Below are 19,447 nucleotides of genomic sequence, written 5' to 3'. Positions count from 1 at the left end.
TCAACAGGCAGTATAAGTGTAGAAGCACTGTACCAGGTGGGTAATAAAACTCCTCTAAACCTCAAAGTCATTACAAAATCTTACCTCTTTCATATTCTTAGGGGTTGGATAGGCTTATACCTTATCACTCACAGCTTCTGGGACAATGCACCCAACCATATGATGACCCAAAAGTGGTACATCATAGACACTTAGGTACACTTTACAGTGGTACCTAAGCTTTGAATTTTGTGGGCTTACTACTCATCCTCTTCCTTGCAAATGTTCCAACAAAATCTGCAAGAGTGTCCTGCAGCCAAGGCAAGACTTCACATGTTAACACTATATCATCAATATAATGGGCCTATTTTACAGATATGGGGAAGGAGAACAGGCACAGATATTGGGTTACCATCCCATGACATATTGTGGGTCTGTGCAGGTGGCTTGGGGAAGCACTTTTGCAGGTCTACTTATATCAATAACACATCTTTATATAAATATAACCTAAAGAAAGTCTTGCGTCACTTCTTACTTGATGATGCTTCCAACATAGTTTAACATATCAAACAAGCCTAACTAGTTTAGTATTTCTCTTTTATAAGGAGAGATGACAAATCTTTTGAGATGTTCCAGGAACCCTCTAGGAAAACTCCAAAGTTAATTTAAGATCAAAAAGACTTCATTTAAAGTTTGATTTTTGGAAGGTTTGTCAAAGGAATTAAAAGGCTTAAAATATTTCATTAAATAAGAACGTAGGTCACTGTGAAACAAAACTTAGTTACCATTTAATCAATGTGGCAATTAAAAATTTCAAAGCAAATGCAGAAGTTATAGAGTTGTAAGAAAAACCTATCTCTTTTAATGGAGAAAGGTAAGTTTTCTGAAGTAACCAAAGACAAGATGAAGTAGAGGGAATTATTTTTGATGAAACACAGAATCTTTGTTTTTAAGCAGATTACCAAAAATATAAAGAAGAACCTTTTATAATCTTATCAAAAACAGACCAATAGTCTAAGAAAGTTTTTTCCCAAGAAATCCATGCCAAGATGGATCATATTTAAAAGTCTGAGGAGTAAAGACAGAAACGTCTTGAAAATAGCCAAAGGGAAATTATGGATTACCTACAGAGGATCACCAATTCAAATTACAGAAGATTTCTCATATGAAGCCATGGAGTCAGAAGGATATGAAACAACAGTTCACAAGTGCTGAAGAAAAGGAACTATCAATCATATGTTCTGTATTTGGTAAAACTATCCTTCATGAATGAAGAGAGACAAAAGCATACTCAGATGAAGGTATTTCATCTGTGAAGAATTTGTGGTTAGCAGACCTACCCATAAAGATTGATTAAAGGGAGTTCTTTTCACATAAAGGAATTTATGAAAGAAAGAAAAAGGGAAGGAAGGAAGGAAGGAAGGAAGGAAGGAAGGAAGGAAGGAAGGAAGGAAGGAAGGAAAAAGAAAAGAAAAGAATGAAAAAAAGAAAGGAAAGGAAAGGAAAGGAAAGGAAAGGAAAGGAAAGGAAAGGAAAGGAAAGGAAAGGAAAGGAAAGGAAAGGAAAGGAAAGGAAAGGAAAGGAAAGGAAACTTTGAGCATGAGGAAAGATCAGTGGAAAAAGCAGAAGTATGGGTAAATATCATAGGCAATCATTTTTTTGTAAGTTTTATATTTGATGATTGAAATGAAAATTATACTATTGGTTACTCTAGCCAGTGATATTTAAAGTGGGGAAGGTAAAGGAACTGAAAAGGAAGTGAAGTTTCCATACTTCACAAAAAATCGTAAAATGTTGATACTACCAGTAAACCATGATAAGTCACATAGTATAGTGTAAACCTATATCACATAGAAAATCATACAGAGATCAATCAAAAGCACTATAAATAAAGCAAAATTGAATGTTAAAACCTATTCAAGCAACCTAAAAGAAGGTAGAAAAAGAGAAAGAGACATTAGTAGAGGAAACAAACAGATAAATAATAAAATGACAGTATTAGGCTCTAACATATCAATAATTATCTTAAAGTTTAATGATAAAAATACACCAATCAAAAGATAGAGATTGGTAGAGTGGATTTTAAAAAATTACAACCCAAATATATTCTGTTCACAAAACAAAAGCCCCAAGCCCAGATTTAATAATTCTCCAAGCCACTGTAACATCAATTTGCTTTTCTCATTTTGAGTTCCCTTTCATTTCTGGCATCTGGAGTTTTATTTTTCATTCAAGCTAGGTTTATATATTTTTTATTAGAGAGTTATTTCTATGGATTTTAATGTCATATTCAGCCACAGTTCTAGGTCTTCACATAGGTCCTGATAGAAACTGCAGGGTGTTTTTATGCTACCTTAGAAATGTAGGAATGAATAGAACATCAATCTATTATGGCTCTTGAAAACATTCCACATTTTATGGATACACAACACATTTCTCAAAGTGTTTTTCCTTCATTAAACCTTCATTCTTTTTAACGTAATGCCATAAAGACTTCTGGGTGATGGACAAAATCTATTTTCCCTTTTGTTAACAACAGAACTCCTAAGTATTAGGTGAATGCAAGATTGGCCAGCTAGAAACTATATTTTCCATCCTCCTTTGATACTTGATATAACAGGTGATTAAGAGCCAGCCAATGGTAGCCACTACTATCAATGGACCTAAAGATGGAAGCCACATATTAAGAATGTTAGAGATGCCCTTTCTATCCTAGAATAGAAGGTTAGGTGAGAAAGAAATAAACCTCTGTCTTGTTCAAGACTTTTTACATAGTGGTTTCTTCATAAGAACTTAGACTTGTATAATCTTAGGAATAGAGTAAGACAGGGCTCTGAAGAACAGTGAAGAGATGGAAATGAAAATCCAAGAAGGGATAGATTATGAAACTAAGTTGGTCATAGGTACTGATCTCCAAGGGGCAGGTAGGTAGATCATTGTAAAATTTCTAACTGAAAGACCACAGTCATGGTTCAAAAAAGTATTGATAACTACATAGTCTGATTTTGCACTGGGAAATGTCTAGACAGAGGCTATGCATTGTATGCTTCCAGAAAGATCTTAAATATTGGAGTCCGGCAGGGGTCAACCTTCAGGCCAAATATAGCCATCAACTGGGATATGTGTGTAATTCTACGGGTTTTGACAAATATATACAGTGTGTCATCAACACCAAAATAAAAATAAAGAATATCCCATCAGCCCCCAAATTTCAGCCTCTCTCCCCAGATCCAGCTCCTAGCACTTACTATTTTCTTTTCTCTATTCCTACAATTGAAGCAACTACCTTTGTAGTAGCAGCAGCAGCAGTATTTTATTCCTTTTGAATTCTGTTTTTCTAATCAATGTCATGACCTAGAGAAAAGAACATCCCTCTTTACAAGGAAAAAGCCTCTCTGGAAGAAAATAACATGCAATAACATGCTAACTCTAGGGAGAAGTTGGCATTGATTGCATTGGGTGAGTGAACCTGGGAAAGCACTGTTAGGTAGAGCAGAAATTCCCTGCATCTGCCCACCCCACTGGTATCCTACTCGCCTACCCCACCTCATGCAGCAGACCTGACATGATTCAGCAGACTCTTCACAGTCAACAATGCCCACACAACACCGTCTGAGATTCCCTCAAAGGCACACCCGCATAGGCTAACCCTTCCACATAGGTTTTTGTATCTCCTAAACAAGAAACTAAGCAAGTTATAGGGACAACAATAAGAAAGACAAAGGATATTTGGCTGTTAGCTGCCTGGTTAGGTATACTCTCTTTCCTTGTAAAAACTGTACTTCTAATGAGATGAAGAAATATGTCATTTGCAATGGGGTAGAAATCCTGGCCAGGAGTCTGAATGAAGGTGCAATAAGGGTCTTGAGAACCTTGCTAAGTAGCTAAATAGTTTCTCCTCAACTTCAACCTGAAATGTCCTCTTTGAAAGTCAAGACTGGCTTTTCCCAGAAACCATTTCAGTGAGAGAGTGAAAGCCAAGAGAGGGGGCTTTCCTGAGGACATTAGGCATAGGTCTGAGAGGAACACTGCCCCGACTTTTCTCTCTAAGTTCAATTCCTGGGACAGAAGCCAGCAGCCAGAGCTCTTCAAATTGACTTTTCTTTAATTCCAGGTCCCTTCACAATCTGATGGTAATACAGGGGCTCCATTTCCTGAGAGATTATTTCCAGGAGGTGAGTTGTTTTTTTTTTTTTTTGTTTTTTGTTTTTTGCCATAAGATTCTGTAAATAAAGTTTTATAAGAACACCATTATGCTCATTCTTTTACATGCTTTTACACTGCAACAGCAGAGTTAAGTTGTTGCAAGAGAGATATAGCCAACAAAGCCTAAAATACTTGTTATCTCTCATTTACAGAAAAATTAACACCCAACACAGGGTACAAAGAGAAAGATTCTGCACCCTCTGCTCGCAGAAATGAAGCTGCTTATCAAGTATTCCAGATATCAGTAGAAAATTAAATGCTAGGTAGGGAACTGCAACAAAGCTCCAAATGTATAATGAGGCATTACAGGACTGATAGAGTAGATTTCAGGAATACTATAAACATAAAACTTCTCTTGTAATGCTGATACCATTGAAAAATAAATCATCCAACCACAGTTAAATCTCAGTGTCTATAACCATTTTACTTAGTAAGATATTAACATAAGATGGCTCAACATCTTGTTAACAAAGAGAAAAACAAAAAGTCAACCTATTACAGTTGAACATGACACAAAAAATTTCTTCACAGTTGTTAAGTTTGTACATTAGTCTACAATCACAATTCCAGACTTTCCTCAATTATGTAAATTATGTTATCTTTATTTCTCCCATACTGGCTAAAAATTGAGATCTGAGTTGCAAATAAACCTATAGAAAGAGGACAAGAGAGACTTGAAATGAAATGTATGGAGAAAGTAAAAGTTAATGCTTCCATAAATGTTCTTCATATTTTGGGTTGTACCTAACCTGGCGCATTCTGTTCACATCTCCTTTCAAATTTTATCTGTAGTCCTTCCAAAAGTTACACAGGTTATCTTGTTTAACTGTAACTCTCTTTTTCAAAACCCATCTTCATCACCCTTTTTTCTCTAACTACGTCTGTCATTTGCATAAGCATTTATCCCTTGACTCATTAATACCTTGGGCTATATTCCAGTGGTAAAAAGAAAATATGAATTCAACAATCTACTATTGTTAGTAAGAATATTAAAATATTGTATATGCATCTATAAAAATAGATATAAAATGTGTAAATAGAGGACCAAATAAATAACTTTTTATATTAATGTTGTTAGAAGTCAAGTTTTCAATATAAGAAAAAAATCAATATATGAAATCAAATAAGTAAAAAGCCTATAAGATTAAATTTGAACTGAATTTTATGATCTTTTGATTTATTTTTCTCTTTTTTAAAAAATAGTATATGTTGCTCATCTCTTCACCATGAAACAATAATAAACTGAGGCAAATGAGAAACTCTGTTACATAGATTACAACCGCTCAGTACCACCACTTCCCCCTGAAATGTGTCAACTCCTTGGAGAAATGGCTAATTCATGACTGCAGAAGGAAAACTAGAACTTCTTGACACACCAGGAAGCAAGGAGGTAATGAAAGACATTCTAGAGATATCACCAAGGCATATTATTATGTAAAACAGACAAATCACAGGAATGTCAAAATATACAGGCGCTGACAAGAATGGGTTATATCAGTGGCCAAAAGTAGGACAACTGGACATCAAAAAGAAAAATGAGGGGCACCTGGATGGCTCAGTGGTTGAGCGTCTGCTTTTGGCTCAGGTAGTGATCCCCTGGGTCCTGGAATCAAGTCCCTGCATGGAGCTTGCTTCTCCTTCTGCCTATGTCTCTGCCTCTCTCTCTCTCTGTCTCTCTCATGAATAAATAAATAAAATCTTTTTTTAAAAAAGAAAAAGACTAATGAGAGAAATGGATTAAAATGCATAAAATATATCAAAACCATAATGATATTTTTAAAAATTACTTATTGGTCACTCTTAGAGGTTACTATGATAGCACCTCATTATTCTAAAATTTGGTAAATAAGTATGGAAAAGCATGCACTTATCTCACCTTTTCAGTGTGGACTATGAATAGTAAATGAGAGAATGTTCTTTTTTACGGAAGAATCATAAAAACAGAGTAAATGATAGAATCAGAAAATCACCGCTTTAGGAGATCCCTGGGTGGCTCAGCAGTTTAGCACCTGCATTCTTCCCAGGGAGTAATCCAGGAGTCCCGGGATTGAGTCCCACATCAGGCTCCCTGCATGGAGCCTGCTTCTCCCTCTGTGTCTCTCATGAATAAATACATAAAATCTTTAAAAAAGAAAAAACATAGTTTTTAAAATTGTAATGAAATTCTATGCATAGGCAATGTTTATCATTATCTGTTAATGCCATTCAGAGAAAGATTTCTGGGAAGATGTAAATGAAGTTATCTTCCTTATAATACCAGACCCATGGATCAATCTCCACATTATTAAAACTAATATCCCTTTGGTGTAATGCAATAATAAATTTACAGCCCCACCTGTGAATTATTCTATCTCCTCCCTCTGAAAAAGAAATTGAATCTGAATCTATTCAAGCTTCTATAACTATCAAGTTTACAGGAGGTAAATGAGGTAAAGGAATACTTTAAACAATACCATGAGATAGCCATCAGCAAAATACATAATGCAGATAACTTTATGACAATTAAATGTTTCCTTCAGTAAAGAATTGGCATTTTAAAGAGGAAAAGGGAACTATTATGGATTACAGAATATATAATCCATATGTAATATATGGACAGGCTTACATTCTTGCATTATTGGCAAATGAACTATTTAAGACATTTTTGAGAGCAATAAAAAGTATTGATCATATAGACGGGCTATTAGATGAATGCAAAGAATTATTCTTAATTTTAGTGGATTTAAAGTATGGTTATATGGGATCCCTGGGTACCTCAGCAGTTTGGCACATGCCGTTGGCCCAGGGGGCGATCCTGGAGTCCCGGGATTGAGTCCCAAGTCGGGCTTCATGCATGGAGCTTGCTTTTCCCTCTGCCTGTGTCTCTGCCTCTCTCCCTCTCTACGTCTGTCATGAATAAATAAATGAAATGTTTTTTAAAAAATAAAGTATGGTTATATTATTAACATCTTTATCCATTAGGAGCGCTAAAGCCATTTGTGAGTGAAAAATATTTTAATTTTTATTAATATTTAAATTTCCTTTTAAATAGTACAGTAAAAAAAAAAAGGAGGGGTGATAATTAAACCAGGAATGGCAACATTTTAATAATCATTGTAATTGGATAAGCCCATGAAGTTTCATTGTACTATTCTCTTTACTTTTGAAAATAAATGTACATTTGAAAATTTCCATATGTAAAGACTTTAAAAAGGAGAAAGTAAATTTTTGTCTATGCAACCTGGAAGTACAGCTGGGAAAAAAATAACTACTCTCTCTCCAGTTTTTGTACAACTTTGGAAACATGCATATTCAGTACTGATCCAAGTGGATTTAATATAGATATCTTTCCAACAGTTTAATTATTTGAAAGATTTCCATGTTTTAAGGGAGTGATACTACCACAATGATATTGAAGTCTCTGTCCAATCTATTTTATCTGTAGGTAGCAATGATCCACCTCAATGGTTCTGAAACTTTTGGTCCTCAGATCCTTTTTATTCTCAAAAATTGTAGAAGACCCTGAAGAATTTTTTTTAATGTGGGTTATATTTACACTAATTCTTTGTTAAAAATCCCAACTAAAAATTTTTTAACAATATTTTTTAAAAGTTTCTTTTTTTTAAAGATTTTAGTTATTTATTAATGAGAGACACAGAGAGAGGGACATAAACATAGTCAGAGGGAGAAGCAGGTTCCCTGTAGAGAGCCCAATGTGGAACTCGATCCCAGGACCCCAGGATCATGCCCTGAGCCAAAGACAGACACTCAACCATTGAGCCACTCAGGTACCTTAACAATATTTATTAAAATATTAACAATGACAACTCCATTACGTGTTCACATAGAGGATTAATTTTATAAAAAATAACTCTATTTCCAAAAACTTGGTAAGAAGAGTGACATCACTTTCCTTTTTTTTTTTTTATTTTCAAGTTTTTCTGATGTCTGGCCTAATTAAATGTGATTGGATTCTCATCTTGGCCACTGCATTCAATCTGTTGCAATATATTCTATTTAAGGTAGGTAACAAAAATTCAGTTTCACACAAATATACAGTTGGAAAAAGATTATTTTAACAGCTTTTTGAGATAATTGTGGCTTTTTTTTTTAAAGATTTGATTGATTGACTGATTGATTAATTTGAGAGAAAGAGCCTGAGTGGAAGAGGAACAAAGGAGAGGGACAAGCTGACTGTGCTTAGCATGGAGCCCAACAAAGCTCATGACCCTGAGGTCATGACCTGAGCTGAAATCAAGGGTGAAAAGCTTGACCGACTGAGCCACCCAGGTGCCCAGTGGCTATTTTTCTTTGAATCCACACCAAAACCAGCCAAGGCCATAATTTCTTAAAGATTGGGACACCTGGGTGGCTCAGCAGTTTAGCGCAGGCCTTTGGCCCAGGGCATGATCCTGGAGTCCCTGGATCGAGTCCCACATCGGGCTCCCTGCATGGAGCCTGGTTCTCCTTCTGCCTGTGTCTCTGTCTCTTTCCCTCTGTGTCTCTAGTGAATAGATAAATAAAATCTTTAAAAATAATAATAATTTCTTAAAGATTAGTTACAATATGACATTAATAACTCTTCCTAATCAGTTACATGAAAATCCATTGGTCTCTCTTTCACTTCAGATGTCCTTTTACTGATGCATAATTTTGTCATATAACTCACTGGCTATTTGTAAGATATGAGTTCACTAAGTTACACATATCTTCCAAATGTTGAAGAGTTCATTGTTTAATATTAAAAATCACATTTGTTAATATCACCGTCGATCTCATCAGAAAACTTTTCAGTATGAGAAAGCTGCCAAGCTCACAGTGGTAGATTCAAGTTTTGCAAATTTCTAGTTCTTAAAGTCACAAATTTTCTCACTGGTAACAAACACTGTCAGTTGTTTTCCTTGAAATGACAGACTTATCTTGTTTGTTTTTGAGAAAATGTCTGCCAATTACCCAAGTGTGAATAACTGTAGTTTGTGTGTCAGTTGTTCCTTCAAGTCAAATGATGTTTCATGAAAAAAGCAGCTCGCTCAACTCAGAATTCAAAGCATCTCACAATTGCTTTTGTTAAAAAACAGCCATCACACTTCGGTATGCATCAGAAGAGATTTATGCACACTCTCCATTTCATCACACAGACTATTAAAAACAGCATCTATTCAAAGACTAAAGTTTAAGACAATTCATAATTTTTAGTGCTTCATTAAGGGCATTCTTCGGTGTAACTGTCACTTTTATTACTGTGGGTTCATGGTAGTGGAGAATATAATGAGTGCTAGCAAACTTTAGTGTTACTTTCTTGATTCTTACTAAATTGCCAGCAGTTTTACCCACTATCAGTGGAAAAATCAGTGAAGAAGGCAAATCATTTTTATAAAAATTATGTTTACCTAGAGAAAACCTGCAATAGTCTCAGGGATCTCTAGGGATCTTTGGATTGTGCTTTGAGAGCCACTGGTCAATCTTGAACATATTATTTCAGTTCCTCCACATATATGATAGAAATGTTCATTTTGATGCAGGAAATTCATAGAAATGAATAGATATGACTATAGTTTTCCAAGACTCATTAAGTCATTAACTGCCTCTCTTCTCATGTTCACATTTCTAAAGGAAAATATATAACCTATCTAAAATTGTGTATTCATATTGTTTTGATTTCCTCAAAAGAAAATATACAGAATACTGATTTTTTTCTCCTAGACAGAAAACTTTAAAAGGAATATATAAGGCATAGAATTCTTAAAAATTAATTATAAAAAAATAATTGTAGGTTCACATGCAACTATAAGAAATAATACACAGAGGGATCATGTGTACCCTTTATCCAGTTTTCCCCAATGGTAACATCTTGCAAAACTATCCTGCCATAGCACAACCAGGATATTGACATTGATACAGTCAAGAGACAGAACATTTCTATTCCCTAAAGTATTATTCATGTTGCCTTTTATAGCCACCCCCATTTCCTTTCCCTTCTTAATTCCTGGCAACCACTAATCTGTTCTTCTTTCTATAAATTTGTCCTATCAATACTTTTATATAAATAGGAACATTCATTACTATGTAAACATTTATAACTGTCTTTTCTACTTAGCATGATTTCTGAACAGTCATCCAGTTTCTTGGGTGTGTCAGCAGTTTATTCCCTTTTACTATTGACTAGGTAGCCACAGTATGGACATACCATAATTTAATCCATCAGTGGAAGGGCGTTAGGGTTGCTTCCAGTTTGGGGCTATTAAGAAGAAAGCTGCTATCAACATTCACGTACAGGTTTTTGCTTGAACATAGTCTTCATTTCTCTGAGATAAATTCCCAGCCCTAAGATTGCTCAGTGTAGTAGTTACATATTCAATTTTTAAGAAACTATCAAGCTGTTTTTCAAAACGGCTATACTAGCTTCCATTCCCATCAGCAATATGTAAATCATTCAATTTCTCTGCATCCTCTCCATTATTAGTGATGTTACTATTTTATACTTCTGCCTTTCTAGTTCCTATGCAATAATATCATTTTGCGGTTTTAATTTGCAAACTAAACATTTTTTAATATTAATATTTTTAATTTATAAATATTATGTATTTTTGTTATAGTTCTACAGAAGTCCCTAAGGCTTCATTCATTGTTCCAGCCTGTTTTCTCTTTGTTGCCCATTGTTGGTCTTACAGATTACTGATTCTTTCCTCTGACCCATCCATTCTGTTGTTGATCCCATCTACTGAATATTTTATTTACAATTGTTCTTCTTTAATTTGGTTATCTTATTATCTCCTTTTCTTTACTGAAATTTCAATTTTTTTCATTTCTTTCAATCACTTTTATAAGTACATATTGACTTTATCATGGCCACTTTCAAATCTTTGTCAGACGATTCTAGCATCTCTGTCATCTTGGTGCTGACATCTATTGATTGTCTTTTTCATACAGTTTGAAAAAAGTTTCATACATTCCATTTTCTGGAATGACTAGTGATTTTACATTTTGCCTGCACATTTTTGTAGTATATTATGAAACTCTAGATCTTATTTAAACCATCTCGTTTAGCCAGTTTTCTCTGATACTCTCTGGCAGAGGAAGGAAAGCACTACCTCCTTACTGCCTAGGGAAGGTAGAGAAAGTTCCCCATTTGGCCTTCATTGACACACTAGGAAAGATTCTGACTGTTACTGTTGGGAGGGATGGGATTTCTAGCTACTCAGGTGATCTTCCATGACACCTCAGTGTGATGTGCTCATTACTTCTGGGTAATGGTGAAAATCCTGATTTTTCAGTGGACCTCAGAGACTACCCCAGCAGAGAAGTGAAAGGGCACCTCATTACTTCCAAATTGGGGTGGAAATAGTTCTTCACACAGTCTCTACTAATGTCATGGGTAGGGATGCTTCATTATGGGTCAGCAGAGGTGAAAGACCCAGCTCCATATGTTGCCTTCCCAATTGTGGAAGTGAGTGTTAGGTTCCCCCTTACACTTGACCACAAGAAGGTCAAGCCTAAGCTTCTTAGTCATGTGGGGGCTCTCTTTTTCTCTCTTTTTCTCTAATAAAAAGACCTACAAAATCTTTTTAAAAATGGTATTGCCTCCACTGTGTTATTTACCCTGAATATAACTCCATGCCTTGTATTAACTTGAACTTTACTTTGGGTTAAAAACTTTCTTTAAGGGCTACTTAAGAAGGTAGCCCTTAAAGAACTTCTATCTTCACCAATATTTATGAATAGTATACCTCTTCTCCTCTTTTTCACTAAAGAATGCTTAATATTTCTCCTCCCTACCTCAAATCATTTTTCTCATGGAATTGTTCTGGAAAAGACATAAAAGATATAAGCTATATAGAAAACTATAGCTATTGAATACCCCTCCTTACCTTTTATAGCCTATGTTGAATCCATTTTAATTAATTCCATTTTTATTGCTTTTTCAGGATCTGATTTTGCTATACAAATAAAGAAATGAAAAATCATTTATGAATACCACCATACATTTTTTAAAGATTTATTTATTTATTAGAAAGAGAGAGAGAGCATAAGTGGGAGGGATAGAGGGAGAAGGAGAGAGAATCTTGAGCAAACTTCACGCTGAGCACAGATCTCCACAAAGGGCTTGATCTCACAACCTTGAGATCATGACCTGAGCTGAAACCAAGAGTCAGACACTTAGCTGACTGGGACACTCAGGCACCTCAAGGTCATACATTTTTATTAAACATTGAAAATGAAGTAGAATCAGAATATTTTTCTTTGTAGCATAGAGATAATGCAGCAGTTATACATGTAACTGGAGAAAAATGAAAAAAACAGAGGATGGTATTTGAGAATTATCTGATGAACTCTCCTGAGAATCAATATTTAAAGTCATTTGGAGTTATAGATAGACCATCAATACTTAAAGTTAAAACACTGAATCATCTTATTCAGAAAACATAATAGTAGGTCAATCCAACATCAGTCATTAGTGCTTTACAAAAAAAAATAACACAGCATAGAAACAAGGAACAAATAAAATATGTCTTGATATAGACCGAGGGAAAATAACATCTATACCATTTGAGCAGGTAAGCACACCATCTGAGAGTGCTGGCACACTCAGAGAGCTTGAGGACAACACCAGACAACAGCTGAAAAGGAGAGGATGTGTTTGAAAAGTACAGGTACAGGAAATGCTCGAAAGAAGGTGATGAGGTATTGCTGCATGGTTTTGTAACAACACACACTGGCATGACCCTGTACAAAGCCTTCGTCTTAGCTTTTCTGAGCGCCATCTCCCTCATCTGCTAAATAAGGAGCATGTCCAGGTAATTTCAGAACCCTGACAGAACTATGTGCCTAGCTTCATAGTCTTATGTCAGACCTGAATAGAAAAAGCTAGATATACTTAAATAACCAATTGGTAATTATTACTTACAACAATAAGAAAAGGAATAGGAAATTCCACTAAATGGGATTCTAGTTTAAACTTGATTATCACATTAATGCCTTGATCAAAGGCAATTCCACTTGAAATCATCTCCTTTGTGTAAAATGTGAAATTAAGCATTCTTTAAAAGGCGAAATCTCATAAGGAGTCAAGAAAACACTCACTTTCTTGATTAAATGAATACATTGAGAATAATTCATGAATCTGCTTACTCTTCCCTAGCAATACAAAAGCCTAAACTTAAGTAATACAGTGTAAGTATACAGCAGTGTAAGTCAGGTGGGAAAACATTGACAAAGGGCTTGCCCGTCCATAGCAAGCTAAATGTAAAAGAACCTCTCTCTTGCTAAACGTCCATCTGGAGAAGTTCCTTTGCAGTTTTAAGCAACTGCCTACCTACAGTAGCACAAGAACTCCTTTAGAGTTTCTTGGACAAGAGCAAAGAGAAAACAATAATTTTTGAATGACTGAAGATGTTGAAACATAAATGAGAAAAAGAGCAGGTCAAACTTTTCACAGCAACATTTCCTAATAAGGTATTATACTCACTTATTAATAATATTTAGCTTGATTTTTGAAGTCTGAAAATACTTTTTACACACTGCCTTTACAAAAGAGCTTTCTTAATTTTGTATCAGACTGTGAAGAGTAAGAGTTTAAGAAGTAAATTGGAGCACCTGAGTGGCTCAGTCAGTTAAGCATCAGACTCTTGATTTCGGCTCAGGTCATGATCCCGGAGTCATGGGCTCAAGCTCAGCATTGGCCTCCATGCTCTGTATGGAGTCTCCTTATCCCTCTCCCTTACTCCTCTCCCACTTGCACGCTCGCTCTCTCTCAACCTCTCTTTAATAAATAAATGAAATCTTTAAAAAAATATATTTTAAAAAGTAGAAAGGGTGAGATCTAGATTGATAGTTGCTCCTCAGTCAGACCAGAAAGCGTTGTTCTAACAATTCCAGGTGAGCACTTAAAAAGTGTTTTTCATATACCTTTAATAATTTGCTCACAAAAAAACCCCACCAAAAATAAATGTCATAGATAAGGGAAACTGAGGATTAAATGACTTGCTTATCTTTAGTATATAATGGGTGGTAGAAATAGGATTCAAACCTAGGACCTAGGCTGCATGGAAAGTAAATGAAGACTGAAAGAAAGAAAAGGAAGCAAGGCATAAAGCCTTTTGGTATCTTCTCCAGACATCTCTATTCTTCCTATTACACACTTTTGATCCTATCATCTTATTTTCCTGGACAGGTTCAGTTTTAGTCAGAGATCTAATTTTCAGGGACTACTACAAAGTCTTGCTGCCTTTGACCTGCAGCTGTATAGTTGAATTCTAGTTTTTTGCTGAATTACAATTACCTTCCCTTCTCAGGCTGAAGACTTTAATCCCATACTGAATTCATACATCTTTGAGAGGTCCAACATTTGTAGTTTTATAAGGTTTGACTTCAAGGTGGCATAGAAAGGGGCTCTGAGAATACGGATTAATGAGGGATGGGAAGGGATAGCATGGGATTACTGAGAACACAAAGTAGAAATCAGTGAAGGAATATCTATTCAGAGAGAAAAAAATGGTAAATATAGAACAGGGATTCTGTGATCTCTAAGCATCCCCTGCATCAAAATCATACCTAGAGTTTTTCAACTTCCTTTGGGTTCTCAGTGTGGAAATAGAGAACATGAGCCAAAGTATAAGAAGATATCAGAATTTCGGGGCTGCAATATTTTAAAAGTTCTTTTTTTCTTTTCTAATCATAGAGAGTAAATTAAGAGTGCCCAAAAGATCAAAGAACTTTTCCTGCAATGAGTTACTACTTTTGTTTAAGTGTTTAAAAGTTGGCAAGAAAGATTTCAGTCCAGAAAAAATATTGGCCTCCATAACTGCTGCCAGTTTGAACTCTTAACTCCCTCACAGGATGCCTTAAGTACATTAACATAGGTAATACTTTGACAACCCTGTGAAGTAGGTTGTCCATAATCATTATTTTATACGTGAGGAAAAACTTTGATCAGAAAAGTGAAGTTCTTGCCATGGTCATTGAATTATTAGATAATGCAGCCAAAATTTGAGCCCAGATCTATAAAACTCCACAGCCTTAGAGAATTACCACTGTATTTCACATTTCCTTTGGGTGGAGTGGGGGTAATCCATGATATGAGAAATAATTACAGCATATATGAAACAAGTGTTTAATTATGTCTAGCATTGCACCAAGCATTGCACATATATTTCTATTAACTATTCCCACAATTTTATGAAGTAAGAATTATATCATTTTACTGATGAGGAAATGGAGGGAGAGGAAGTAACTCATCTAAAATGGTAAAACCTGAATTCCAATCAAAATAGCTTAATCCAAAAGTTGGTTCTCCTACTGGTTAAGTCTCACAATGACTAATGGCTCAAGATTGGTGTCTAAAAAGGGTGCTGTTACAAAGATACTCTTGCAAGAAAACCTGCATGGCAATGGAGAATGTTCCCGTCTTTACTTTAGGTAAGTCTCTTGCTTGTGTAAACTATCAAGCCTGGGACATCCTCAAAAACTGGTAAGGAGGAAAACTGACCATATTTACTGAGCAAACATTTCAGAAATTTGGGTTGACATCAAAAGGGGCTGCTTTTGTCAAGTGCTCTCCTCATTTTTGACACCTGCTGAGTTGCTTGTGTTTATGCAATCAGAAGTAAACTCTTAAGAATCAGGTTTTTTGGGCAGCCCCAGTGGCTTAGCGGTTTAGCGGCACCTTCAGCCCAGGGCCTGATCCTGGAGACCCAGAATCATCGAGTCCCATGTCAGGCTCTCTTCATGGAGCCTGCTTCTCCCTCTGCCTGTGTCTCTGCCTCTCTCTCTCTCTCTCTCTCTGTGTCTCTAATCAATCAATCTTTAAAAAAGAATCAGGTTTTTCACTGGGGCCTGGGAATTTTAAAATTGTCTGATCCTTTTGAAAATTGCAAGCAGCTCTCAGTCTGGTGTTAAAAGTCTTAGGAATCTTTTATAATACTCCTTGTCTGGAGTTTTCTTAAGTTGGAACACTTCCCCTCTGTCCGTTCTCTCCTTAATGCCAGTTTCCCTCTTCCTCCATTGCTCACTAGTCAGATGTTAAGTGATCATTTACTCTGCCAGCTTGTACTGCCCTAAGTCACCCTGACAAACCTCTCCTCACTGCTGTTCTTTGTAATTTCACTAGTCTTTGCTGTAATTTTTCCAAGGGCAGGGATGTTCCCTCAACCGTGATGCTGTTCATCAGGCAGTTGTTGTCAGTGTCTTGATGAAGAAGGATCCATTTATTTAGGTAATAGTTACACCATTTCAGAACAAATATAGGAAAAAAAACTTTCTCTTCACACTAGAATATGTTTGTTATCAAAAAGCTTATGAGTTACCCAAATATAGCTAGTTCTAGTTCCTAAATTGATACACATACTCATGTACATTTATAGCAGCTTTAAACAAAACGAAGACAATAATAAAAGACTTTATAAAAGGATTAATGATTTTTAAAAACTGGTTAGGTACCTTTTATTTTCTTCGCTAAAACACAATAGCTTAGCAATCTTTGGTGCTATTGCATTGCAATTTGAATTTATGACTTCTTAAACCAGGGTTTTAATATAAACTACCCAAGAATTAAGGGTGGGGTTCTAATAATTTTGCCTCCTTTATGTTATTAACATAATCTTCCTTACTTCATCTGCTTGCCATTGATATGACTACTTCAGTATGAACCAGAAGAGAAAGGATTATCACTCTAAAAGTACTGGTAAAAAGTAAGATCATACCTATTAGTATGAAAACATTTTCTATTTGCCAGAAGTATGAAATAAAACTCTTGAGTGGGACTAAACTAAAACTGGTATGTAGTGGAAAGTGAATGGATGTCAGGAACATTAGAGAGTTAGGAGTACATTATTTGACTTTAATGAGTCAGTTTCCTTATCTGTAAAATAGGAATGATGAAATTTACTTTTTTAACTAGGGTTGTAATAAAGGGAAGTTACAATACATGTAAGAGACATGATACATTGCAGAGGGTCTTACCAGTTCTCTTTAGTGCCCTACCCCACTCAAGCATTGTTTGAAACATACTCCAATGTTTATCAGTGTAAGAGGCAGGAAAAGTCATTATAATAACGGGCTTGAAAGATAAACCAAATGTTTTGAAATGATTTTAAGGATTCCACCCCCCCCCCAATTCCAAATCTTATTGACAGTGAATAAACTGAGGGTACAAGGTCATCTGACATCTCAAACCCATCCCAGAATTGCTACATCTTGTTAGTTTTAGAGCCAATTGTCCTCCCAAAGGCCTTGGAATTTTACAAGCACAGTCACTGAGCTTCTAATTGAAAGCCATTTGGAAAAAATTAAATTTTATATTTAAAGAGAAGTCATTAAATGCAAATATTAATGACCCTCATGAAACCACTGATTTCCCTTTAGATGCACTCATTGAAGCCCAGCAGATTGGAAACCGGAAAGGAGGGCATCATAATTGATAAGATGTCATCTGCATTAGCAAACCTTTCAGCTACAATTTAAAAAGCCAGAAATGGAAATTTATTTCATCCAGCAACTCAGAGTTGTTTGTGTGTGTGTGTGTGTGTGTGTGTGTGTTTTAATGCTCTTCTATTGAAATTCAGTTCAAAAAGTGTCTTAAAGACACATTCATTATGTTGGGTAACATAGTTTTCATTATGAAACTACCCTGGTTTAGATGGATTTTTATGTATAGTCTATACACAAGCACCTGGAAAACTAAGTTAGTGTTGATTGTCATTTGGGAAGAGATACTAATCTATCTTTGGTTTTTCATCTCTTAAAATCATGAACATCTGGGTAACAGTTTTTCAAGCTGCAAAATGAAGAACTAAAAATATTATTTTTAAGGTAAACGGACAGGAGCATAATTCTAAGTCAGCCTATTATTGGAGTTTTCATCATATTGCCTTACCATTTTATCCAACTCATTTTCTAATGCAAGTAGTGGCTCCTTTAGTACTGTTGCTATATAACAGCAGTTTATATTGGCCACTGATTCTTTTTTCCCTCCAAATTTTGGCACTCATATCTGCCAACTCTGGCATTATCACTGAAAAGTGCACTTCTAGTCACTGCAGAGGCTCCTTTATTTTCTATTGTGGTTTATTACTAAACAAGAATGAAAATAGTTGTTATTTCCAGACCCCTGTTGTTATTCTATCTGGATCTAGGGACTCTTCCTTCTGTCATACCATCATTTGCCAGGTATCTCTTTTGTCGGAGATTTTTGTTTTTCTGTTATTATTGTTGTTTTTAAGAATGAATCCATTCATAGCTGTGCTGCTTTTACAAAGATTCCATGATAAAACAGAAATAATTTGCTTAGTTGTTAATCATTCAGCATTTTAGAAAAATAATGAGAGATATGTTTTTAAAGGGGATAGTGGAACGAGAGTACTTTCCCCCCTTTGGCTTCTTAAATAGGTCTGTAGAGAAAAGTAATTGATCCAGAATTGCACTGATTCTACAGATATATTTTTCATAGATGATAAGAGAGAACAAAATAGGATATATAGATACAATTCCATTTTAAAGATGGTTTTTAATAGTACAATAAGTCCCTATATCAGGAAGTAATATGAACCTAAGATCCTGACATATATTACTCTGTAGTGTAAGACAAAAAAATAATTTTTAAAAATGAGATATACACAACACACATCCTTGTCCTGCCAGTTTAGACAGCCTGCAAACAATGAGGCTGGTGGTAATGAATACATCCAGCAGATCTTGGTTTCTATGACCATACTCAAATAAAAAGGCCCAAGACTTCTTAGAGAAATGACTGATTCTAGGTCTGAGGCAGTGAATACATAAAAAGAACCTGGAGCATGTTGAAGTTCTAGAAATAAGGAAATGTTAAACAAAAAAATAAAATTAAAATTAAAAGGCAAAAATTAATGGAATGTCTTTAAAGTGATTAAAGAATCATTCTATGCATTGCCATAACATTCTCTTTACCTTCATATAGTGTACCTACTACTATGCCTACAGTAATAAGCACAAGATTCATATTGAGTCATTTGTGTTCATTTTTTTAAATTTATTTTTTATTGGTATTCAATTTACTAACATACAGAATAACCCCCAGTGCCCGTCACCCATTCACTCCCACCCCCCGCCCTCCTCCCCTTCTACCACCCCTAGTTCGTTTTCCCAGAGTTAGCACTCTTTACGTTCTGTCTCCCTTTCTGATATTTCCCACACATTTCTTCTCCCTTCCCTTATATTCCCTTTCACTATTATTTATATTCCCCAAATGAATGAGAACATATAATGTTTGTCCTTCTCCGACTGACTTACTTCACTCAGCATAATACCCTCC

The sequence above is a fragment of the Canis lupus genome, chromosome 12 (assembly GCF_003254725.2).
Source record: "Canis lupus dingo isolate Sandy chromosome 12, ASM325472v2, whole genome shotgun sequence".
Classification (NCBI taxonomy): Eukaryota; Metazoa; Chordata; class Mammalia; order Carnivora; family Canidae; genus Canis; species Canis lupus.
Note: the sequence above shows the minus strand (reverse complement) of the source record.